Below are 27,068 nucleotides of genomic sequence, written 5' to 3' on the forward strand. Positions count from 1 at the left end.
AGGGGAATGAAACCTCCAGCTAAGAAAGAAGATGTACATATTGTGTACAAAAGAAAGAAGAAGTCAGATTACGTATTATTAGTGGACCAAATCTATATAGTCGGAACATTCTGCTGTTGTCTTTGGACCCTGTGCAAATTTACAATAAGAATTATATTATAGAAACACTTGGTGTAGAAATAGAATAAATTATTTATTCTTAAAAAGTCACCATTTTCATATGTAAACTTCAAATAAATAAAATTAATTTAGAAGTACGAGAGGCTCTCAGTAAGTATAGCAACACATTTTTTTCTGAAAGCAGATTGGTTTTATTTAGGATTCCAATACACCATATTGTTCCTCACATTTTTAGCTATAAAATCATGTTTTTCAACGTAGTCGCCGGTCAATGCGACGGCCTTACGCCACCTTACTGGAAGGGCTTTTATGCCGGCATGGTACAACTCTACTGGTCAACATCAGAGCCGAAGTCTTGCTGCATCACTAACCTCCGCGTCATCAATGTACTGCTTCCCGCGGAATGCATCCTTTATTGGGTCAAACAGGCAGAAGTCGGAAGGTGCGAGATCCGGGCTGTAGGGTAGATGAGGGAGGACAGTCCAGTTAAGTTTTGAGAGCTCCTCTAGGGTGCGCAGACTTGTGTGAGGCCTTGCATTGTCATGAAGAAGGAGAAGATAAAAAAAAATGGTTCAAATGGCTTTAAGCACTATGAGACTTAACATCTAGACTTAGAACTACTTAAACCTAACTAACCTAAGGACATCACACACATCCATGCCCGAGGCAGGATTCGAACCTGCGACCGTAGCAGCCCACGTGGTTCCGGACTGAAGTGCCTAGAACCGCTCGACCACAGTGGCTGGCAGGAGAAGATCGTTTGCATGTTTTTGGCGATGACCAGCTGAAGCCGTTTTTTCAGTTTCCTGAGGGTAGCACAGTACACCTTGAAGAGAACATCAAACAGAATAACCCCTTCAGAGTCGCATGACTTTAGCGGCCGAGGGTGCGACTTTGAACTTTTTCATAGGAGGGGAGATAGCGCGGCGCCACTCCATGGCTTGCCATTTTCTTTCCGGTATGAAGTGATGAACCCATGTTTCCTCGCTTGTGACGATGTTCCACAAAAAATCATCACCATCAGCTTCGTAACAAGCAAGCAGTTCCGCACAGATTGTCCTTCGTTACTCTTTCTGTAACGCGGCAAGGAACCCAGTGGGTACACAGCTTGAGTACCTCAACTTGTGGACGAGTGAGTCAGCACTACCAACACAGACGACCAGTTGAGCAGCAAGGTGTTTGACTGTGATTTGTCGATGAGCTCGAGTGAGAATGTCCTCACGTTTCAAAATTGCAGGAGTCACAGCTGTGAGTGGCCCTCCAGTACATGGGTGATTGGACAGTGCATGATACTTGCTTTCCGCATCCTCCACTTGAAAATGGCACCTGTGTCATTTGTGAAAGGCGCCTACGACCGTTTGCACGAGCAAACATCATTACACAAAATTTCTGCGTAGTGATTAGCTTAAATTGAAAGTTTGGGTAACTTAATTGAAACGATAACGGAAATATTGCGTTAATGAGAAATGAAGTTTACAGTTTTACGAGGGTGAGTCAATTGAAAACCTAAATTTGTATTAACAAATCGAAATTTTGCGCCGTTATCCTGTAAGGTGGTAAGCTTGCTACAAGCAGCATGCAGAATGGCCTGAAGGTGGCAGAATAGTGCAGATGCACGCATACTGTCGGAGTATCAGTATAAAGATGGCCGCCCCAATTGAGACTTGCACCAGGGAAGAACAGAGTTCTGTTATTTGGTTTTTGCGTAGTGAAACCTATTGAAATTCATCGACGAATGAAGGTTCAGTAGCCGGCCGTGTGTGATGTCCTTAGGTTAGTTAGGTTTAACTAGTTCTAAGTTCTAGGGGACTGATGACCTCAGAAGTTAAGTCCCATGCTGCTCAGAGCCATTTGAACCATTTTTGAAGGTTCAGTACGGTGATGCATGTCTGTCACAGCAGCAAGTCTATGAATGGAGTAGGAAGTTCGCAAATGGTGTGACTTCAGTGGAAGATGCTCCTCGTCCAGCTGAGGCACAACGAGTTGCGACTCCACAGAACATTGCAGCAGTTGACGCCACAGTGAAGGAAAACCGCCGAGTGACACTGAATGACATTGCAGCTTGTTTACAGATTAGTCATGGGTCAGCAACCCAAATTGTGCAATGTGCTCCAGTTTCACAAAGTGTCTGCAAGATGGGTGCCACAGCAGCTGACTCCTGAAATGAGAGAACGGCGTGTTGATGTTTATGAAGAACTTCTTCGGTGCTTTGAACGATATGGTGACGGCTTCCTTGCAACAATCGTTACTAGGGAACATGGGTTCACTTCCACCAACCGGAAACGAAGAGAGCGAGCAAGGAATGGCACCATTCCTCATCACGAAAACCAAAGAACCATCAGCAGGGAAGGTTATGCTGCCTCTCTTTTGGGACGAAAAAGGCCTCATTTTGGAGCATTACATGCCTAGAGGGACCGCTGTCACCAGTGTATCATACACCGATCTCCTAAAAATCATCTGCGGCCTGCAATCAAGGACGTGGATTACTGTCAGCAGGTGTCCTTTTGCAACATGACAATTCAAGGCCCCGCACTGCCCGTACAACAGTTGTAACAATCACAGACCTGCATTTTGAGTGTCTTCCTCATCCACCATACTCACCAGACCTTCCCCCGAGTGATTTCCATATGTTTGGACCACTCAAAGACGCAATGGGAGGAAAGAAGTTCCGTTTTGATGAAGAGGTACGCCAAGCGGTGCATGAGTGGTTGCGCGGACTATCAAAAAAATTCTTTTCCAAAGGAATTTATGCACTCTGTAAGCGCTGGAGGACTTGCATTGAGCGTGGGGGAGATTATGTTGAAAAGTGATACAGCTTTGTGCCACTTCTGGACAATAAATAATATTTTAAAAAAGTTATTTAAGGTTTTCATTTGACTCACCCTCGTATATAACAACAACATTTATTTCCTAGTAAACATGAAAATATTAATCACTCACTTTACTTAATAAGCGATTCTATGAAACGCTGGGACATCATACGTAATATGAAATAAAAATAGCAATTTTATCCAACCTGACTATCTCTCCTAACTAAGATGACTGTAGGAGCCAACACGCAGAGCGTCCGTACTCACCAGAGTCTCATCAGGTAAAGCCTAACCGTCTCTCCTCGTCCGGGGTCCACACACAGTGGCCGGAAGGGCTCAGAGAGTCTGCACAGCGACTGTTTGCCAACCTGACGGGGCCTGCTAACGCGTGGGGAACTCTTTCTGGTGTAGAGCAGTCGCACTCTGCTTAATACAATGGTTGGCTAAACTGCATCTACACATTCACAGAACCCACAGCAGACAGCCGAAGCATACATCAGCAGTGTACCTGCATTCACACTTGCAGACAATACTAAGAATGATAATACTAGTAATTACCTATAGTAAACATAATTTCGAATAATAAATCTTATATTGATCTTGACTGAGTGTCGGAAGGGCACCCAGGTGTGTTCTGAGTATATGACTGTTGTGTCAAGCCATGTAGCAGCTCACATGGAACCGTTACAACAGGTTTGTGCGACCTTGTTGCGATGGTGACAGATGCCTTACCCAACGAGTCACCATGCTTTTGTTCACTGCCAGATATTCTGTAAGCGGCTATGGATATCTGCGATGTTCTGATTTTCCACCAAAAGAACCTCTATGACAGCTCTCTGCTTGGAACGCACCTCCGTTACAGACGCCATTTTGAAGGCCACTGCCTGTCGGAACTGCATAAAACTATACGGGCTGAAGGGGGAAGATTTCACGATTTCCCACAACAAATTAAGGATTACGCCAACCGAAACTAGCCGAGGAAACAAATGTTTTGCATTATTTATTGACCGCCCCTCGTATTATACCTCAGAGGTCGTTCACGTCATAACCAGTCAAAATACTGAATATTTAAATAACATGAGCCTGAGAGGTCAGACTGGTTAGTAATGTTATACAGATTTTCTGGCAGGAACCATCGACCACAACCAGAATGAAATGTTCACTCTGCAGCGGAGTGTGCGCTGATATGAAACTTACTGGCAGATTAAAACTGTGTGCCGGACCGAGGCTCGAACTCGGGAGCTTTGTCTTTCGCGGGCAAGTACTCTACCACTTTTTTTTGTCTCATGTTATTCTATACTGCTCGTTGAATTTATTCGGGGCGGACGTTCGGTGACACCAGTTCAGTTTCTTCGTTGATACGTTCACTCAGTATTTTATTGCAGAGGGTAGCTAACCCTCCGACCGAACACGCTGAGCTACCGTGCCGGAATGTTTGTCATCCTTGTGCAAAGGTCATGCTAATCTCTCTGTATCGTTCTGATTTTAGTATATGTATTGCCGAAGCAAATACGACCACTGAACTACCCAGCACGACTCACGACCCGTTCTCACAGCTTGGAAGGTAGGAGACGAGGTACTGGCGGAATTAAAGCTGTGAGGACGGGTCGTTGCCGGCACGGTAGCTCAGCGTGTTCGGTCAGAGGGTTTAGTTACCCTCTGTAGTAAAAAAAAAAAAAAAAAAAAAAAAAAAAAAAAAAAAAAAAAAACCTGAGTAAACGGATGAACGAAGAACCTGAACCAGTGTCATCAGACGTCCGCCACGAACAAATTGAACGAACAATATATAGAAAAAATGAGATAAAAAAGTGGTAGAGCACTTGCCCGTGAAAGGCAAAGGTCCCGAGTTCGAGTCTCGGTCCGGCACACAGTTTTAATCTGCCAGGAAGTTTCATCGACCATAACAATTATCCGTTTAGCGATTGTTTACAGGCTCGTATCACGAAAACACTGTTAAATTTACCATTTAAAACAAGTGTTGTGTTCACACGATTGAAATTAAGAACAAGAAGCAACCGTGAGGAACGTGAAGCGTTAAGTCCGTAGCGTCATCATCCTTCATTATAATTTCGTGATCCCTGGATGTAGAACTCTGAACTCAGAACATGGAACTTTGTCAATCCGGCAGATTCATGTCATCTACATAGTCTACCACGTTATAATTAGGCAAAAAAAATTTCGCATGTCTGTACATTATTTACTTATTTATGGCTTTGAACTTTACATCAATGTACAATGACAAGACTGATGTAGGAGCAGAATCGAAAAGTAATTTGATTTTGCTTTCCCGTGATATTTTGTGATAGCCATGTTGTAATTAGGCAAAAAACGATAAACAAATATCTTTGGTCAGTACGTTCAGACAACTGCAGTTCCACATCCAGATAGTTAAAAAAAATTGAATGTGTGTGAAACCTTATGGGACTTAACTGCGAAGGTCATCAGTCCCTAAGCCTACGCACTACTTAACCTAAATTATCCTAAGGACAAACACACACACCCATGCCCGAGGGAGGACTCGAACCTCCCCCGGGATCAGCCGCACAGTCCATATACCGCAGCGCCCTGGACCGCTCGGCTAATCCCCCGCGACCATCCAGATAGTACAGAGGTCACTGGACCCCGCCAGTGCGACATATCCCTAGCAATCTCGGCAGTAATATCGTATGTGATCAATTACTAAGTTCGCCATCGTCTCACAAGAGCGATTTATCAAGCAATTTCAACCAGTATTTCTAATGACACTGTATTGTGAATCTGGGTGCCCCCAAAGGGTGGCAAGAGGAGGTAGATGCCCTCACCCCTTTACCGAAATCAGGAGAACGGACCTTTTATTCGTTACAAAATTCTTATACATTTTTGAGATCATGATCAGTGATTACGTTAAAGAGCAGCTTTAGGCAATTCTAGCATAATGTGAACGGCTACAATGAGAAACACGAAGCGTGATTTTTTAAATAAGTACCGTTTTGAAATTTAAAAAAAGACGTGCTAAGATATCTCAATAATTTTATTTTTACAGGAAAACTTGTACCTTAATCTACGCACTGACGCCATTACAGTGTGATTCTTCCTTGTTTACGTTGTGTACTGAGTGTTTAAGATGCCTCCGATAATCGTGAGTCCCTCCGACTGCGAAGTACTGGCTGTTATAAGATTTCTTAGTGCTAAAGGCCTAAAAACGATCGATATTCAGAGTGAGATCTGTGCAGTTTACGGAATAAACATTATGAGCGATGGAATGGTAAGAAAGTGGGTGAGAGCATTTAAAGATGGCCGCACATATATGAATGATGAATAACGGAGTGGGCGTCCTCCGGTCGTTAATGAAAGTTTGGTGCAGGAAGTGGACAATAAGGTGAGAGAAAACAGACGCTTTACGATTTCTTCCTTGCGGGATGACTTTCCTAATGTTTCTCGTTGTGTTTTGTATGGCATTGTGACCGAGCTCTTGATTTACCGAAGTCAAAACAGTGGTGATGCAGTGGTTAACTAATCAGGGGGCAGATTTCTATGAGGAGGGTATTAAAAAACTGGTACAGCGTTATGACAAGTGCCTCAATATTGACGGAAATTATGTAGAAAAGTAGATTAAGGTACAGGCTTTCATGTAAAAATAAAATTATTGAGATATCTTAGCACGTCTTTTTCAAAATTTCAAAACGGTACTTACTTAAAAAAACACGCCTCGTACTATGATTTTAGCAAACGCTGCGTATCTTATCTTTCTTTGGTTGTCAAACCTTTTAAAGGGAGATTGCATTTTGCAATGACATAATCTCAAGACAGATGCGAGCCTTTGCAGAACAATGCTGCAATAAAACCCTAGTCGTTTCTTCTGCCAATTCCGCATACCTCGTATTGTTGGCTGCAAACCCTACCCGTGGAGATTGCGGTTTTAGGCGGCAGAATGTTTTACTGGCTTCCAAATAACGCGTTTACATTGTACAGTAGGTGTGCTTGTTTCGATCGCAGGAAAGTCTTTGTGCAAACTTGTCAGTCGTCTCAAAGGTAACACACGTTTTCTGAAACAGTAAACACACGTTTTTTATCCTGCTTATAGTCCATAGTGGCGAAATTGTCGATTTCAGAAGAAAGCTTTGACTTCTCCAGATTTTCAGGGACGTACGTCATTTAAAACGTACTACAAACTGCTTGCTGAAGTTTTCAAGATATTTTTCCGAAAGGATAATCAGCTTTCTTTTTAGACCTTTATGCTGGCCAGTGAGAGTCGGTACAGGCCCTGGGTGATGTCTCACACTGCACTCTGACTTGACTACAAAACTACTAGACTCTTCGTTAACCTCTTTTGGATGCATGTAAATGCGCTTGAAACAACAATTTAGATACGAAGCTCTGTTTTACTACATGGTATGTCATTTAAGTATAACAATAGTAGCATGTCAGACGACTGTCGGTTAGGTGATACATGGAATTAGGAATGTCTATTTAAATCGATGTCAGTGATCGATATTGGCTCCGTTCTGATCACTACCCACTGTAGACAGCATGTGCCTCACATAGTAATAACCAGCTATCAGCGATCGCTTACTCTATGTATCGCTTCTGCTCTCGTACATGTTCTAAATCAGTAGTTCCCAATCTTTGTGAGGCCATTTTCCCTGAACGAGATCATACGACATCCAAGAGTCCAAACAAAGTTTGGGACCGATTTAAACATTAGAATACAAATAATTAACATTCTAGTTTTAAATACAGAATTTATTTATAATACTTTATGACCAGACAGCTAAACTCACACGTTTTCTGTGGTTTTCACAAAGTTATAATGTGTCAATGGAGAGTTTGATTTTGCTTATTTATAACAATACTTCTTCGTTTTTTATTTGGTGTCCACCATTGGACATGGTCCGTTCAGTTCTTCGCTTTTGTTTTCCTTGTTACCTTAGTGGAAGGTCTACGTTTACATCTGTAAGTTGCGAGGAATTGAATCAGCATCATTAAGAGTTCTTCCCGTAATAGTAGCTAATAATCACCAACCTTTTGCTTCAAAAAAATCTGTTCGGAGCTCTTTGTCCTTTCGACCTCCAATAAATTGTGCTCTCGCACGAATTTCACGTTGTGAAAAATTCCTTCAGTCGCGGAAACTGGTGTTAGAACTCAGATATTTACTTGACAATTTTCCAAATTACAAAAAAACCAGTTGCTATTAAAATTTATTAATAACGACGAAATATAACTACTACCTCTGGACGGACAGCAAAAGAAATAAATGGAAAAGCAAAAATGGTCGCGAGTGCTCTTGATAAAGAAATAAAATTTCAAACAGTTCGTCCTACCATATTTTTATTAATTATAGTGAGCTGATTTAACACGAGAACCAATCAAAATTTGAGGGCAGCTAAGCGACCAACGGAGAGATGCACTTAGCAAATTACTGGGGGAGGCAGGAAAGCAAGAATATGAATTACATAAAGTGGGAACTGGCTAGAGTGGCAAGCGTAACTGATACAAATAAAAATATGGAGGTCGGTTACACAGTAGCCTAGAAAATGGACGGTAGTTTACCAAAATAAGTTCTTATCTGAATTCGCAGAAGTAACACGGGGCTGGGGAAACAAAGCAGAGGAAGGTAGGTGGATGACAATAGAAAATATGCAAGGGCAAGAGGGATTCGTATAGCTCAAGATCGCAATGCACGGAGGTATTCGAAATATCTATAGCTTATTCAAAAAGAGAAGAACGAGTTTTCCCTAGTTCAGAATCGGCAGAAGTCGCTAGGTGTCGATCGATTTCGGCTCGCTCACACTGTGTGTCCGTCTGCCGCCAACCTCAGTGATACAACCGAGAAGCTTACGTATTTAACTATTGCGAAGTGATTGTTGTGCTATGTTATACTGTGTTGTGTCGCAGCTTAATACATCTATTGGTAAGAGAGAAACGGTTCCCGGTCTATTATGGGCAGCGGTAATATATTGTTACGAAGCAGAATAAGGAAAGTAATTAAAAGTGTCAGTGAATGTTGCTAGCAGCAGAGCAAAATTAGAGTTGCTCCACCCTTGTTTGTCAGCCGATGAGGTCAACAATGACGTACACAGAAGCAAACTTCAACGCTGTGAGAAGAATTCAAAAATTTTGCATAGACATTCCTGGGAAATCATCCTGAACGGCCTGCAAAAAGAGGTAAGATTCAGTTTCAATTATTCTGTTTGACAGTGCCTTGAAACTGACTTCCCTTTTGTCTGAATTATTTTAAAGTGCTAATTTTGTTTGTGTGCGTGAAATCACCGTTATTGGTTGCAGTAATTCCTGGTACTGTTTCGCTTACACAAGGAAACTTTCTGAAACCACATATGCTATTTGAAAGCGCTTTGAAACTGATCTCCCCTTTGTCTGAATTACTTTAAAGTGGTAATTTTGTTTCTGTGTGTAAAATCACTGTACTGATTTCTGGAATTGTTTCACTTACACAAGGAGGCTTTTTGAAACCACGTATGCGGTTGAGTTTGTTAGGGTCCCCGGTAGTTATCACACCCTGCAGTCGTTTATCTTGGTCGTTTGCAAGTCATAAACGGGACGGCCAGGTTGTAGGAAAATGGCGGCTGATAATTCTAGCATTTCCGAAGTGGCGCTTCAGCAGCTGCTTAACTGGATTTGCGCCATTTTGCATAAAAATGATCCCATCCACACATGTACGCCGTTGGAGAGCTGGAATGACGTGGCTGCGCAAAAGACACTCATAGAGTTTACCAGTGACGGTACAGGTAACAGGAACGGAAGCACCTGTCTCTACGAAAAAATATGGTCCTATGATAAATGATGCCGTAAACACGCACCACACAAGGACCTTTACAGGATGAAGTGGTACTGGTTGATTTGAGTGTGGGTTTTTTGTTGCCCATATTCTACAATTCTGTGTATTGGCATATCCTGTCAGATGGAAGTGGGCTTCGTCTGCCAACAAAATCTGCCACGGCCGATCATTGTCCACTTCCATGCGAGCAAGAAATTCTAAAGCAAAGGTCTCTCTTTATGGCAGGTCAGCAGGAAGCAACTTGCACATGGGTAATTTTGAATGGATAGCAATGAAGGATGTTTCGTAGGATTTTACACACCGTGCTCACAGGTATGTCCAATGTTCGGGCAATTAGCCGTGCACTACACATTTGCACACCACCACTCGCCTCCACCTGTATTGCTGAGGCCACTGCTTCCACTGACGTCGAATCGATTCGTTTTCTCCCTCGACCAGGTTGCACACCAAAAGAACCTGCTCTTTTCGAATTTCGGAATCATTTTCTCCACACCCACAGCAGTCATCGGACCAACGCCTGTTTTCAAACCCTTCAGTGTCTGGAACTTCTGCAGAGCGACGTGTGCACCGTCATAACTTTTGTAATACAGTTTTACAAGCAGAGCGCGATCCTGCATTGAGACAGTCACGGCGAACGTCGCAGACGCGAAAGGACGGTTAGCCGTGCATCCGGCGTGTTTATACCAACTTTAATGGGTATTAAGCATGACAGGTATTTTCATTTACGTATTCTGACAAATATAGCGCTATCTATTAATCAGCTTTCACACTATTTTTTTTTCTTCTGCCATACATTTTCCCCCGTTTCCGATAATATTCCGTTGCAATTTGACGTCATTCTGACCAGTGGTGTTATTTATACAGCGTTTTGAAAGTTTAATTATAATCACCCTGTATATGGCGAAAGTGAGGAATAAAATTACTAAGCAGAGTTCACAACTAACATTGCACTTCAGCCTAGGAAATCCCTTGGCATGTCACGTCTTGCGCTCTTTTGAGCATTCGTTGGAACTAATGTGTAGCAGTTTAGGCTTGGAGAACAGACCTGTCGATTAGCGCCCCTCGTTGTTGTGGTTTTCAGCCTTAATATCCTCTTTCCTGAATTCGATCCCGCTACAATTCACCGTGGAATTTATTAGTCCGTCAAATAAGATCGTGGTGGGCAGAAATTACACACATGGTAAAAAGACATCGCCTTAGTGCTTTCACAACCCAATGCAATGTTGATAAAGCATTAGTTTACTTTGAATTCTTGACCGAGATTACAAGAAAAGACATGAGTGCAGCTTACGCGTCACGTTTATCGAAGATATTTGATGCCGACAGCCGAACGTTGGTTCATTTTTTTTTTTGACAAAAAATGAAGACTGGATACTGCAGGAGGACAACGATCCGAAGCCTTTCAGCAGGCTTTGCAGCTACTGGAGAAAGGAGAAACCGTGCAGGTACTGTATTGGTCCTCACAGTCGCCTGCCGCTAATCCTATTGAGAACGTATGGTCTTACATAAAAAAGAAGTTACAAGGAAGAAAAGAACACTTTGAAACAGCTGTCAACGTAAATTAGACACATTTGGAGATCTCGTCCACGGGAATACACGATAAACTTGGTTTCAACCGTGCCTCGGAGATGCCAAGCAATTACTGACGCCGCAGATGGCTGGGAACATCTTTAAGGGGGGAAGGACGTTAAACGGGCCGGCTTGTTGCAGGAGAGTCACCACATGACATTTTAATTTCTACTGTCTATACTTTTACAAATAAATTCATAAAACTTTGTTACCATGACCAGGAAGGATTGAGGACTCACACTCATCGCAGAGGAAGTTCAAAAACGTAGCAAAATACTTTTTTTTACATGTGAAATTTCATCATTATTTCACTTATTACTGGCTGCATTTGTTGCTATAGGTACACTTTTCTTCCTAAGTAAGAGATATTCTTCGATGAATTGTTCATAGAATACAAACAGTAGCTACAGGTGTATTAAATTCTAGAATTTTCCAAATCTATTAAAAAAACTGTGGACAAATTGAGATAATTAACTCTAAAACTTGAGTTTTTTCTAAACATGAAGTTTAAAATGTAACAGTTCATTCATTTTTTCATAAATTAAATAACTTCTAGAGTTTCATACACCTGTAACTATGGTTTGTATGCTGTGCAAAATTCATCGAAGAATCTCTCTTACTTAGGAAGAAAAGTGTACCTATAGCAACAAATGCAGCCAGTAGTAAGTGAAAAAATGATGAAATTTCACATGTAAAAAAAAGTGTTTTGTTACGTTTTTGAGCTTCCACTGCTATGAGTATGCATTCTGAATCCTTCCTGGTCATGCTGTTAAAGTTTTATGAATTTATTTGTAAAAGTATAGACAGTGGAAATTAAAATGTCCTGTGTTGCCTCTCCTGCTCCAAGTCATCCCGTTTGACGCCCTACCCCCCTTAAGTGGAACTGCATTTTTCGTTGGTTGATATGTGATGTATGTATACGTTTCAGTTTGTTGTCAAAGTCATTTTTTCTTACGTCATGATCACTTTTAGGATCGCCTCTCTTTACTTTGCAGCTCCTATCTACGGGGTGATTACAATTAAACTTTTCCTATTTAACACGTCATAACACGGAAACTAATTGCCGTACGAGTACCTAACTTGGTAGCATCAATGTCCAGAGAATGGGGTACATGATTTCCATGCGTCACAGCGCCACCGTCCAGTTCCAATTACGCCCACTAGGTGTCGTGATCAATCATCATGATTCATTGTCTCACATACCTGACCAGTCGCAGTGCACTTGTTGACGTGTCAACAAGAGATTGGACAAAAGTTGTTGTTGTGGTCTTCAGTCCTGAGACTGGTTTGATGCAGCTCTCCATGCTACTCTATCCTGTGCAAGCTTCTTCATCTCCCAGTACCTACTGCAACCTACATCCTTCTGTATCTGCTTAGTGTATTCATCTCTTGGTCTCCCTCTACGATTTGTACCCTCCACGCTGCCCTCCAATACTAAATTGGTGATCCCTTGATGCCTCAGAACATGTCCTACCAACCGATCCCTTCTTCTGGTCAAGTTGTGCCACAAACTTCTCTTCTCCCCAATCCTATTCAATACTTCCTCATTAGTTATGTGATCTACCCATCTAATCTTCAGCATTCTTCTGTAGCACCACATTTCGAAAGCTTCTATTCTCTCCTTGTCCAAACCATTTATTACAAAAGTAGCAGGGCATTATTGGTGAAGCTCTATTATCAAAACAACAGTAATGCCGCAGCTGCACTTCGATAATATTGCCAGGTGAAAGGAAGGGTCCTCTTTCCCCACCTGCTGTGCTCCAAATGGAATGATCAGATTACACAAGTAACGGGTAAGGCGAACTCTAGATTGCGGTTTATTGGTAGAATCCTGAAGCGATGCAGTCCTTCAACAAAGGAAATAGCTTAAAATACGTTAGTTCGTCCAGTTTTAGAGTATTGTTTGTCTGTATGGGACCCTTACCAGTTGGATCTAATTCAAGAAATTGAGAAGGTCCAAAGAAGAGCGGCAAGATTCGTGACTGGTACATTTATCCATCGCGAGAGCGTTACAAATCTCATAGAAAGTTTGAAGTGGGACACACTTGCAGATAGACGACGCGCTAAACAGTAAGGGCTGATCACTAAATTCCGAAATCCAATCTTCATCGACGATGTAGAGCATATATTATTACCACCAACTTTCAAATCGCGTAATGATCATCATTCAAAGATAAGGGAAAAAAGAGCTCGTACTGAGGCGTTCAGACAGTCGTTTTTCCCTCGTGCGCTCCGCGAGTGGAACAGAGGGGGAGGGGGGGGGGGGGGGGGGGGGGAATATGACTGCCGCGAATTGTGCCCCCTGCCAAACACCGCTTGGTGGCTAGCGGAGTATATATGTGTAAGTAGATGTAGAAGCATGATGAAGTAGTTCAAATCAATTGGAGAACTGGTCGTCGCTCCGGGAAGAGCCCGACGACCGGTTGCACCACAGGTGGTTGGTGAAATCGCTGTTGCTGTGGCAGACAACGCTGCGCTCAGCTCCCGATCGTCAGGCGGTGCTGCGCGTGCTGTGTCACGACAGTCGAACATTCCGTGGTCCGCTGTCGAAACGTGCTTCGAACCATTCTCAAATGGTATCCGTACAAGATCCATATCGTACAGCAGCTTGCGCCACAGAACGCACAGCGACGTGTTGACTTCGCTCTCCAGTTTCTCGCAATGACTGAAGTTGACGAGGGCTGGTCCTGGACCATCCTATGGACAGACGAAGCTCATTTTTCTCTGATAGGTGAGGTGAGCACACAGAATTGCCGAAAGTGGGGATCTTCACTTTCAGTCACTGTACATGAAGTTCCTCTATGTGGTGAACGTGTCACTATATGGTGTGGCTTCACGGCTGCGTTCCCCATTCTTTGTGAAAAGGTTGGCCCTCAAGTAATGAAGACGTGCAGTGTGACTGGCCAACGTTACTGCTTACTGCAATAAGCTTCGTCAGCATGTCACAGCCACCCTACAGGAGAGAGGCGCATTGAACTCAATTTTTTATGTAAGATGGTGCCCCACCGCACATCGCTTCTCTGAAACGCATTTGGAAACGACCAACTTCTCAGATCGACACATGTGTACATCCGTACCCAAAGACTGGAGTTGCACAGGTCACACCAATATTCAAGAAAGGTAGTATGAGTAATCCACTAAATTACAGGCCCATATCGTTAACGTCGATATGTAACAGGATTTTGGAACATATATTATGTTCGAACATTATGAATTACCTCGAAGAAAACTGTGTATTGACACACAGTCAACAAGGGTTTAGAAAACATCGTTCCTGTGAAACACAACTAGCTATTCATTCACATGAAGTCTTGAGTGCTATTGACAAGATATTTCAGATCGACTCCGTATTTCTGGATTTCCAGAAGGCTTTTGACACTGTACCACACAAGCGGCTCGTATTGAAATTGCATGCTTATGGAATATCGTCTCAGTTATGTGACTGGATTTGTGATTTCCTGTCAGAGAGGTCACAGTTCGTAGTAATTGACGGAAAGTCATCGTGTAAAACAGAAGTGATTTCTGGCGTTCCGCAAGGTAGTGTTATAGGCCCTTTGTTGTTCCTTATCTATATAAACGATTTGGGAGACAGTCTGAGCAGCCGTCTTCGGTTGTTGCAGATGACGCTGTCGTTTATCTTCTAATAAAGTCGTCATAAGATGAAAACTAACTGCAAAACGATTTAGAAGAAATATCTGAATGGTGCGAAAAGTGGCAGTTGACCCTGAATAACGAGAAGTATGAGGTCATCCGCATGAATGCTAAAAGGAACTCATTAAACTTCGATTACACAATGAATCAGTATAATCTAAAAGCCGTAAATTTAACTAAATACCTAGGTATTACAATTACGAAGAACTTAAATTGGAAGGAACACATAGAAAATGTTGTGGGGGAGGATAACCAAAGACTGCGTTTTATTGGGAGGACAGAAAATGTAACAGACCTACTAAGGAGGCTGCCTACACTGCGCTTGTCCGTCCTCTATTAGAATACTGCTGCGCGGTGCGGGATTCTTACCAGATAGGACTGACGGGAGTATATCGAAAAAGTTCAAAGAAAGGCAGCACATTTTGTATTATCGCGAAATATGGGAGAGAGTGTCACAGAAATGATATCAGGATTTGGGCTGGAAATCGTTAAATGAAAGCCGTTTTTCGTTTCGTTTGAGCCTTCTCACGAAATTCCAATCACCAACTTTCTCCTCCTAATGCGAAAATATTTTGTTGACACCGACCTACATAGGGAGGAACGATCACCACGATAAAATAAGGGAAATTTGAGCTCGTACGGAAAGATATAGCTGTTCATTCTTTCCGCGCGCTATACGAGATTGGAATAATAGAGAATTGTGAAGGTGGTTCGATAAACCCTCTGCCAGGCACTTAAATGTGATTTGCAGAGTATCCATGCAGATGTAGATGTTATCTGAAACGCAGCATATCAAGAGAGGTAGCCAGCATGCCTACAGACATGCTTCGTTCTGCTGTGCAGAATGCAATCCTGCACTTTCAGACTCTTCTGTACACTAATGGGCGCCTACTGAGCCCCTTTTATAGCAGTAATGGTTCCGGTATGTAATGGTATGATGTACCATAGCAGCGCATTGAAAATATTTCAATTAAATTGATTGTGCATTATTTCTCTTCCCCATGTCCTTGACATTAATGCTACCAAGTCTGGCCCTCGTCGTGTTATTAATTTCCGTGTTATAAAGTGTTAAATAGAGAATGTTTAATTATAACCACCCGATATTTCAGCCGCTCATTCATTTCCACTGCGTCGTCGGTATTGGACAGCTTATCTGCTCTACCATTGTGATAGTGTGTTTCTGTCCCTGTTGAGCAATTCTACGTACAGCAAGTTTATATCACACTTCTTTCACCCTGCGCTGAAGTGTGACCTTTGACCATGTTCACACATATTTTTTAATTTATCAGTGAACCCATCTGTGACGTGGTTGAATTCGAAGTAAGTAGCCATAATCGTTCAACTGTCGGCGAAATCAATGCTATGTCTACAGATTACGTGGTGGTCGTATTACTAAGCTTCTTTTACAGCCGTTATAGTGTTGAATATCCTCTGTTGGCCGTTAAAACTGCACGGTCAATTTGACATGAAGTGTACTATACCCTTGGGTATCAACATCTCAAATGGTTCAAATGGCTCTGAGCACTATGGGACTTAACTTATGTGGTCATCGGTCCCCTAGAACTTATTACTACTTAAACCTAACTAACCTAGGGACATCACACACATCCATGCCCGAGGCAGGATTCGAACCTGCGACCACAGCGGCCGCGCGGTTCCAGACTGCAGTGCCTAGAACCGCTCGGCCACTACGGCCAGCTGTCAACATCTCATTTCAGCCGCATAAAGTAGGTACGGACAAAGCCATCTACATTCTTTGTAAAAGGAAAGATTACGCAGCGGGTTTCTCATTTAGAAATCATATTTGAGTAATGCTTTTGTGTGAAAATTTTGTGATATGCTTCATGTAAGAAAAAGGAATATCTACCAACAAATACCGCAATTCGACAATTGCAGGATTGTCGAATTGCGACGCGTTTTGTGCTTTTATAGCTTTACGTTAGTATCATTGGGATGAGCTGAGAACAGCTGAAGGATAAAAAGTATTTTATTTATAATCTTCCTATTGCATTTAACGATGGCGTGTCTGCTTGATGTTTCCACATTAGTTTAACAACTGTCAGTCATTCAGTGATCTATGTTATGCTTCCTGAAGGTGATACTCTGGCAAAAATCTCATCTCGAAAGGTTTTACAGTACGGTGAAAGTTGTATGTAAGTGGGTAGAACAGTTCAAAAATTGTCTAATTTCAGTGACTGACGAGCAACTCTCTCTCTTGAAACAAGCATTGACGACATACATGTTAAGACCGACTTGTTAAGTAGGAAATATAGCAGAAATAGTTGCAGTAAGAGTTATCGCAGTTCATAACGTTATCAGTAACAAACAAGCTCAAGTACAGGAAAACAAGGGCAAGGTGGATCTCAATAGAGTCGCGGTAAACGTCACATTGACCGTCTTTTGGCTAGCTCAGTGTGTCCTCTTTTGCGGTTATTTGGAATAATAGCGTACAGTAAACAGTGCCTACTACTCAGACATGTTGATGAACAAAGTAAAGAACGCAGTGGGAGTAAAACTTGGCGGTTCTCAAAGAAAAGGCGTGATATTGCAGCACGACAATGCTCGTCCTCACACCACCCAGCTGACTCAGGCAACCATTGAAAAATTGGGTTGCAAGACACTACCTCACCCTCCCTACAGCCCAAACTTGGCTCCCACGGAATTTCATTTGTTCGGTTCACTCAGGGAGGCATTACATGGAAAAAGTTCGGCAACAATAATGTGGTTCAAAGGCTGTGGGGGAAACTGGCTCAAACAAGACCAAGACTACTTTATGTCAAGTATTTAAAAAAAAAAAAAAAAAAAAAAAAACTAGTTCATCTTTGGGGCCAAGTGTATTAATATTGCTGGGGATTATGTCGGAAAGTAGAAAAAGCCTCATTTGATAAAAATACATAGCGGTTTTTCAACATTACTTTCATCTTTAATTATAGAATGCCCTCGTATATCTACATCTTCACTCTGCAAACCACTGCGAAGTAAATGGCAGTGTGTGCTTCCTACTGATTTTTCCTCTGTGATCCGTGAGGGAGCGATACGTATCTTCATCACTTAAAGAAGGTTCTAGAAACTTTCTGTGTAGACTTTCATGGAACATTTTAGGTCTGTCTTCAAGCCAGGTGAAGGAATGTAGCATCGCACAGGGCATGCGTGGTAAGCTGACTATTTGTAGCATCGTACTCAGGGTCGATCGCTGTCCTTTGGTTTGGAGCAGAGGGAAGAGCTAAATCAGAGGCTCAGACGATTCTGCGACGGTGTCAGATGCGAATTTCTCGAGCTCCGCTGTCGGGTGAGAACTGTAGACTTTCCCTTAATAGGTCAGGCGTGCAGTAGACGCAAATCAAAGATACAGTATTCTCATAGAACGCTCGTCCTCGCAGATTAGATACCTCAAAGATTAATATGATGTTAGTAAACTGCAGGAGCATCCGAGGAGAGGTGCTAGATTTAGTATCGCTTATTGAAAGTTATAATGCACAAATAGTGTTAGGAACAGAAATTTGGTTGAAACTATCAACGAATTGCTAAGTTCTCATTGGAATATTTATCTCAAGGGAAAGGGCGCCTATACGGTAGTTTGTAGGCGAGGGAGAGGGGGGAGGTGCAAGACTGGGGGTATGGAGTATTTTTAATATTTTGAAAGACGAATGGCTCAGTTCCAGTCCCGACACTGTTAAAAACCTGCGTAATATCAACTTGTGAATAATTTTATTGAAAGGAAAATACCTGACTACACTATATTTTTTCCTTTCTCTGACGCTACAGGGAGAAGTCCGCCCTCCCCCCCCCCCCCCTTCCTCCCGTTGCCACCGGGTATGGGTGCCCTCAAGGATAGGAAAGTCGCAGGTGCTGGAAGCGTATTCATTTCAGGACAGAATTTGATAATATCTAGCGAGGTTATCACAGATTCCGATTGTGAATTAATATGCGTGAAGTTAAGCATCAAGGGTCGGTCGAAAATGGCAGTCGAGTGGTTTTCTAGACCACCTGGGTGGGGAAATGTAGTGGTAGAGCACTTCAGAAAGAAGCTGCAGAATATCATTAGTAATTTTCTGGATCACGCCGCGTAATAGGGGGTGACTTCAACTTGCCAAAAAGTTGTGTCAGAGACAGGGATTCATGTGACTTTATTCTGAACGCCTTGTTCGAAAATTACTTCGAGCAGATAATTAGAGACCCAGCACGAAAAGGAAACGTCTTAGACCTCCTAGCTGCAGACAGACCTGAACATATAGAATCACTGAATGTAGAGGAAGAAACCAGTGATAGGCTGTGGTAGCAACTACGACTACGTGGCCGGCCGCGGTGGTCTCGCGGTTCTAGGCGCGCAGTCCGGAACCGTGCGACTGCTACGGTCGCTGGTTCGAATCCTACCTCGGGCATGGATGTGTGTGATGTCCTTAGGTTAGGTTAGGTTTAAGTAGTTCTAAGTTCTAGGGGACTGATGACCACAGCAGTTGAGTCCCATAGTGCTCAGAACCATTTGAACCATTTTGAACGACTACATGTATTACGAAGAGTGTTAAGAAAGGTAGGAAAATATCTTTGCTTAGCAACAGTGACAGGATACAAATTGCAGATCTGAGTATTCAATAACAGTTATTCAGAGCTGAGGACGAAAATGTGGAGCGCAAAAGGAAAAACTGCAAAAGCATCGTTCAATAGGAATTAGACAAGTACCCAAGCAAAATCTTAAGGAATGGGGAAGATCCATTGCGGCTTAATAAAGATGTTAAGAAACAGCTACGTTAACAAAGAGAGCTTCATCATAGATTCAAAAGAAGTCAAAACTTAGCAGACAAATAAAAGCTGAACGAAGCGAAAATGAGCGCAAGGAGATCAATGAGAGAAGCGTTCAGTGACACTCAAAGTTAAATTTTTTCAGCGGATCTACACTCCTGGAAATGGAAAAAAGAACACATTGACACCGGTGTGTCAGACCCACCATACTTGCTCCGGACACTGCGAGAGGGCTGTACAAGCAATGATCACACGCACGGCACAGCGGACACACCAGGAACCGCGGTGTTGGCCGTCGAATGGCGCAAGCTGCGCAGCATTTGTGCACCGCCGCCGTCAGTGACAGCCAGTTTGCCGTGGCATACGGAGCTCCATCGCAGTCTTTAACACTGGTAGCATGCCGCGACAGCGTGGACGTGAACCGTATGTGCAGTTGACGGACTTTGAGCGAGGGCGTATAGTGGGCATGCGGAAGGCCGGGTGGACGTACCGCCGAATTGCTCAACACGTGGGGCGTGAGGTCTCCACAGTACATCGATGTTGTCGCCAGTGGTTGGCGGAAGGTGCACGTGCCCGTCGACCTGGGACCGGACCGCAGCGACGCACGGATGCACGCCAAGACCGTAGGATCCTACGCAGTGCCGTAGAGGACCGCACCGCCACTTCCCAGCAAATTAGGGACACTGTTGCTCCTGGGGTATCGGCGAGGACCATTCACAACCGTCTCCATGAAGTTGGGCTACGGTCCCGCACACCGTTAGGCCGTCTTCCGCTCACGCCCCAACATCGTGCAGCCCGCCTCCAGGGATGTCGCGACAGGCGTGAATGGAAGGACGAATGGAGACGTGTCGTCTTCAGCGATGAGAGTCGCTTCTGCCTTGGTGCCAATGATGGTCGTATGCGTGTTTGGCGCCGTGCAGGTGAGCCCACAATCAGGACTGCATACGACCGAGGCACACAGGGCCAACACCCGGCATCATGGTGTGGGGAGCGATCTCCTACACTGGCCGTACCCCTCTGGTGATCGTCGAGGGGACACTGAATAGTGCACGGTACATCCAAACCGTCATCGAACACATCGTTCTACCATTCCTAGACCGGCAAGGGAACTCGCTGTTCCAACAGGACAATGCACGTCCGCATGTATCCCGTGCCACCCAACGTGCTCTAGAAGGTGTAAGTCAACTACCCTGGCCAGCAAGATCTCCGGATCTGTCCCCCATTGAGCATGTTTGGGACTGGATGAAGCGTCGTCTTATGCGGTCTGCACGTCCAGCACGAACGCTGGTCCAACTGAGGCGCCAGGTGGAAATGGCATGGCAAGCCGTTCCACAGGACTACATCCAGCATCTCTACGATCGTCTCCATGGGAGAATAGCAGCCTGCATTGCTGCGAAAGGTGGTTATACACTGTACTAGTGCCGACATTGTGCATGCTCTGTTGCCTGTGTCTATGTGCTTGTGGTTCTGTCAATGTGATCATGTGATGTATCTGACCCCAGGAATGTGTCAATAAAGTTTCCCCTTCCTGGGACAATGAATTCACGGTGTTCTTATTTCAATTTCCAGGAGTGTAACTGAAAGCTCTAAGAGGTTCTGGTCTTACGTAAAATCAGGAAGCGGCTCGATGTCATCTGTTCAGCCATCTTACAGGCACCCAAACGGAAGGTAACAGAGAAAAGGCCGAAATGCTGAATTTTGTCTTCCAAAATTGTTTCATCTCGGAAAATCGTAATCAATTATCATACGAACGTCGAAATGGCAGATATTGAGATAATCCATAGCAGAATAGAAAAGCAACCATAATCAACCACAATCGCTTAGTAGCGGAAAGGGATCAGGACGAGATGAGATAGCTATAAGATTGTACAAAGATTACGTGAAGAACTTGTTTCCCTTCTAGCAGCAGTTTATCGTAGATCGCTGGAGCAACAAAGGGTACCGTATCTACCGACTGCAAAAAAGCACAGGTCATTCCCGTTTTCAGATGGGTCGTAGGAAAGAAGCACATTGTTATAAGCCAACGTCAATGTTTTGTAGAATTGTGCAACATGTTTTATGCTCAAGAATTATGACGTTTTTGTGTAACAAAACACTCCTTTATAAGTAATCAACATGGATTCCGCAGACAGAGGGCACATCTTGTAAAGCTCAGCTCGCTCTGTTCCATGCTGTAGAAAGCGGCGCTCAGGTTGATACTGTGTTTCTTGACTTCAGGAACGCTTTTGACACCTAGTATCGGAGCAGATCTGTGACTGGATTCAAAAATTCCTTGCAAATAGAACTCAAGATATCACCCATAACGGAACAAAGATTACAGATGGAAAGGTAATTTACGGAGTACCTCAAGGGAGTGTGATAGAACCGTTACTGTTTACAGGGTATATAAATGATCTAACAGAAAGCGTCGTAAGCTCTGTTCGAAGTAGAAACTCCTGAAGGCAGTATCGATTTGCAGACTTACCTATAGAAGACTGATGAATTGTTGATGGGTGGTGCAGTCTCTGACAGCTGAAACTGGTAGTAAATAAATTTAACATATTGCGCTTACACAGGAAAGGAAATCCACTTCTGTGCAAGTACAGTACTGATGGCAAATTTCTGGAAGTAGTATATACCGTAAAATATATAGTAGTAACTATCCAGAGCGACCGTAAGTGGAATGACCACGTGAAACAAATAGTAGGAAAAGCAGACGCCAGTCTGAGACTTACAGAAACTATTTTAAGGAAGTGTAACTCATCCACGAAAGAGGTTGCTTACAAGGGGCTTGCTCGACCGGTTCTTGAGTAATGTTCATCAATACGGGACGCTTACCATGCAGGACCGATAGAAGAGAATATCGAACAAGTGCGGTGCGTTTCGTCATGCTTTGTCGCTTAGTCGGCGCAAGATGTTACAGAGACGCTCAACAAACTCTAGTAGCAGACGCTATAAAAAGGGCGTTGTGAGTTATGGAGAGGCTGACTATCGAAATTTCGAGAGAGTACTTTCCGGGAAGATTCGGATAACATATTACTTCTCCGCTAATACAGAGGCTTACCGACCGTCATTCTTCCCACGAGACATCCTCGAGTGGAACAAGGAAAGGGGGTATCATTTAATGGTACCAGAATTAGCCACACGCCGTCATTTGTTGATATCTATGTAGATGTAGATGACGAGAGTAAACAATTAGTTAGATTACATTAAAAAACCTCTTAAAATGATGAAAACGAAAGTTACTATTTCACTTCTTGGTTAGATATAATTAAATCAGTGTTAGAGGACGAAAGTTTCCATGGAGGTATCACCGCAAGAATGCAAAAGGCATGGTTTACAAGCAGCTTGCATTCCACCTACCAGAATCGCTTTTTGGTAAGACGTGCATTCAGGAAAGATCCCACCTGTGTGGCCCTCATTAGCATGAAAAGTTTAGAAAGCGTTGCAATTTGTAAACAACATAAAAATTCGATTTAAAAAAAATCTGTGCAGACCATACGGTCTACGCGATCGAAGAAGCGGGCTCGAAGGTAGTTGGTAATAAAGGTAGTTTTCCTTCTAGTATTGTACCTATGAACATCACTGTTCTTCTCGGACTGTGGTTGATCATTTATGACGAATTTCAGTAGCTAATATACGTATTGCTATAGTGCAGTTAAAATGTCTAACTCCTTGAAGATGTAGGCACTTACAAGATGAGTGTGGGTGAATACCACATATTATTCTTTCTGCTTGTTTTTGTGCAATCAGTATTTTCTTTGTAAGTGGTGAGTTACCCAGAAGATTATTCCATAAGACATATTGAGTGGAAATTGCTAAGTACAGTATGTCAGGAGACTGATTCGTTTGTTTTGAAGACTAACAATTATACAAAGAACAAAAGTGAACTTCATTGCTTGAGAAGCTCAGTAGTATGCTTCTTCCAGTTCAGGTTTTCGTCGCTGTCTACGCCCAAAAATTTGGAACATTTGATCCTGTTTACTGACATCCTTTATCAGGTGTTGGCAGTGGCGGATACAGAAAAACCTCAAGGAGGAGGCGCTAAAGAGTGTTAAACAGCGATAAGCCATTAAGTCGATCTTCCTTCATTGTCGACCTCAGCCATATCTTTGTACGCCGCAATGTTAAAAACTTCGTTCTGCTGTAGCGGTAGATGCTGGTAGACAAGAAAATATTTTGTACAGATATCTATGTGCCAGACAAAAACGTATAAAATACGATGACGCGGACGCACTTGCTACATAGGAAAGTACAACTACTACATTAACTCGATTCAGTCGAGTCGACTAACGAAAGAAACGAACGAATAGCGGGCGGCCCCGCGCGCCCCCATATATATCCTCCATTGCCTGTTGCTATGAGTCTATTTGTTGTACTATACTGAGCATAGTTTTTTCACACATTTTAGGGGAAGTCCATTTCTGGAAAAACACTTAATAATTCTTCAAGAAACACATTTTCCAGTAATTCTAGATACATTTGAAGCCTCACTGAAAATTTTATGAGTTCTCTTTTTCATATATTTGTTCAGAATTATGTCTCGGGCACTGTTACCAGTTTCATCCTGAAAAAAATTCCGTCTTCAGTCTCGGCTCAACCTTTGTGGGTCAACCTTTTGGTCTTCGTTTTTTTATTTGATTTTTGGAATGTTTGATGACTTTTCCTGTGTCGTCATCCTAAATCCGAACTTGGTGCTCATGGTTTTCCAGCTTGTGAGTGTCTCCATGCAGGCTGCAGAACATCAAGGTTGCAAAGATGCATTCATTTGAAATATGCCACTACTTTTCTTACCGTAGTAGGTATTTCATTCTCATTGTCATTCAGTAGTTATCAGGGATAAAATTCTGGGAGCAATGGATGCTGAAACAAGACCACAGTTCAAATAGTCAAAGAGAATGCAAGGGAAGCAGCAGTAGAGAAGCGCGTGAAACACATTCCCTCACATTTTTCAGTCTCTTTATTTAGAAAGCCGTAAAGGAAATGACAGACTTTAAAGGTCAAGGAGAAAAAAGCAAAAGCACTGATGTTTACTGATGACTTATAATTCTGCCACAAGACAGTGAAGGACTCGGAATAACAGTTGGACCGTATTGATAGCCTCTTAAAAAGAGACTATAAGATGGATGTAACTAAAAGTAAAATGAGAATAATGGTATGTAGTCGAATTAAAGGATATAGGCAAGGAATTGGGATGCTCAGTGTGGAAGATGAGTTTTGCTATTTGAGCAGCAAAAACTTCAGTAGAAGTAAAGAGGACTGAAATGGCAACAGGAACAATAGCTTTTGTAAAAAAAAAAAAAAAAAAAAAAAAAAAAAAAATTATTTGTTAACATGAAGTATAAACATAATTGAATAGAAGCCTTTTCCAAAAGTATTTGTCTGTCATGTAGCCTTACATAGAAATTAAATGTGAATAATAAACATTATAGGCAAGAAAACAATAGAAGCTTTGTGACACAATGTGACTAAAAGAGGGGGTAGGTTGATACGACAGGTCATGAGGCATCAAAGAATAGCTCAGTTGGTAACGGATTGAATTGTGGATCTAAATATTGTAAAGTGAGAACAAGGTGTGGCTATTGTAAATAGGTTCAAATGAGTGTACGGTGCCATAGTTATGTGGGTATTAAAAGATTTTCACAAAACAGATTAATATGGGAATTACATCAGACCTTTTTTCAGACTGATGTCTATAAGAAGAACAACAGTTGCACCACTGACAACGCCCATTGGGCATTTTTACCAGTCACGTGATTACAAATGCAATAACTATTCAAGAGATTGGTACAATAGCGAGATAATTTCACTTTTGGTTGGAAATAAGATTTTACTACCATTGCATTGTTTGAAAATTGCTTGATACTATGGCGCAAGAATGAGACCTGTTCGTGAGACAAATGTGAAATAACATAGAGAATCGATTTGGTAATATCAGTTATTTGGGGAAAGAACCAAACATGTACTGAGTTTTTTCTTTCTCATTGCACCAAACAGTAGTCACATTCTGGTTTATGTAGGAAGTAGAATACAATGCAGGTATTTTTACAGTGACACCTCTCTGTATAGAAGTCATGCTCAAGCAAAGAGACTTTTATTGTATTGAATTTACACACTGTATCAACTTATAAACTGTTTCCAACTCAGCTAACAATTACTTCTACCTGTCTAGTGAGACTTGTGGGAGGAAAGAACCAAGTGAAATGATAAATTGCCTGCACTATTTCATTAATAACATAATTGACAGAAATATAGATCATTTACACACACACACACACACACAGATATATATATATATATATATATATATATATATATATATATATATATATATATATATATATGGTGAATATAATAGAGGGAAACATTCCACGTGGGAAAAATATATCTAAAAACAAAGTTGATGTGACTTACCAAACAAAAGTGCTGGCAGGCCGATAGATACACAAACAAACACAAACATACACACAAAATTCGAGCTTTCACAACCCACAGTTGCTTCGTCAGGAAAGAGGGAAGGAGAGGGAAAGATGAAAGGATGTGGGTTTTAAGGGAGAGGGCAAGGAGTCATTCCAATCCCGGGAGCGGAAAGACTTACCTTAAGGGGAAAAAAGGACAGGTATACACTCGCACACACACACACACACACACACACACATATCCATCCGCACATACACAGACACAAGCAGACATTTGTAAAGGCAAAGAGTTTGGGCAGAGATGTCAGTCGAGGCGGAAGTACACAAGCAAAGATGTTGTTGAAAGACAGGTGAGGTATGAGTGGCGGCAACTTGAAATTAGCGGAGGTCGAGGCCTGGCAGATAATGAGAAGAGAGGATATACTGAAATAGGGAAATGTGAAATACAGGACTCGATCCTTATACAATTGATTTTCTTGATCTGTATTAATAACCTACCAATTACAATTAATAACTGAACAAAAATAATTATGTTTACTAATAACAGAATTATTCTGATCAAAGGGCCCAACTCCACAATGAAGTGTACAGTACAGTGTATAGTAGCCAAAGAATTTATTGGTAGGGAGGACACAGCATGTTATCTTGGATGGAGATTCATCGACAGATATAGAAGTAACATCAGACATTCACTTTGGATGTTTGCTGGGACCTTAGCTGTTCATGTTGTATATTACTGGTCTGACAGATAATATTAATATTAACCTCAAACTTTTCACATATGATGTGATTATCTATAAGTAGGCCCATTGTCAAAAAAGAAGCTGCACAAATATTGTCAGAGTCTGATAAGATTCTGAAGTGGTGCAAAGACTGGACACCTGCTTTAAATGTTCAGAAATGTATAAGTGAGTACTTCGTAAAAACTAAAAGCCTGGTATCCTTTGACAACTCATACAAAAATCTAGGTGTAGAAAATTCTATGAATATGAAATGAAACAGTCA

At 42.3% G+C, this 27,068-nt stretch overlaps 1 protein-coding gene and 1 non-coding gene across 8 annotated transcripts in view; one reads left to right on the forward strand and one right to left on the reverse strand.

Moving 5' to 3' along the window:
• The window catches only part of LOC126281500 (multidrug resistance protein homolog 49-like), a 353,880-nt gene that overhangs the window by 128,242 nt on the left and 198,570 nt on the right, over nucleotides 1-27,068 (forward strand). The gene's annotated exons all lie outside the window — the stretch shown is intronic.
• On the reverse strand, nucleotides 4,338-4,443 carry LOC126282686 (U6 spliceosomal RNA). The gene has a single exon (XR_007551371.1). It is a non-coding gene; the product is annotated as a U6 spliceosomal RNA (small nuclear RNA).

This window comes from Schistocerca gregaria, chromosome 7 (genome assembly GCF_023897955.1).
Source record: "Schistocerca gregaria isolate iqSchGreg1 chromosome 7, iqSchGreg1.2, whole genome shotgun sequence".
In the NCBI taxonomy this organism is placed as follows: domain Eukaryota; kingdom Metazoa; phylum Arthropoda; class Insecta; order Orthoptera; family Acrididae; genus Schistocerca; species Schistocerca gregaria.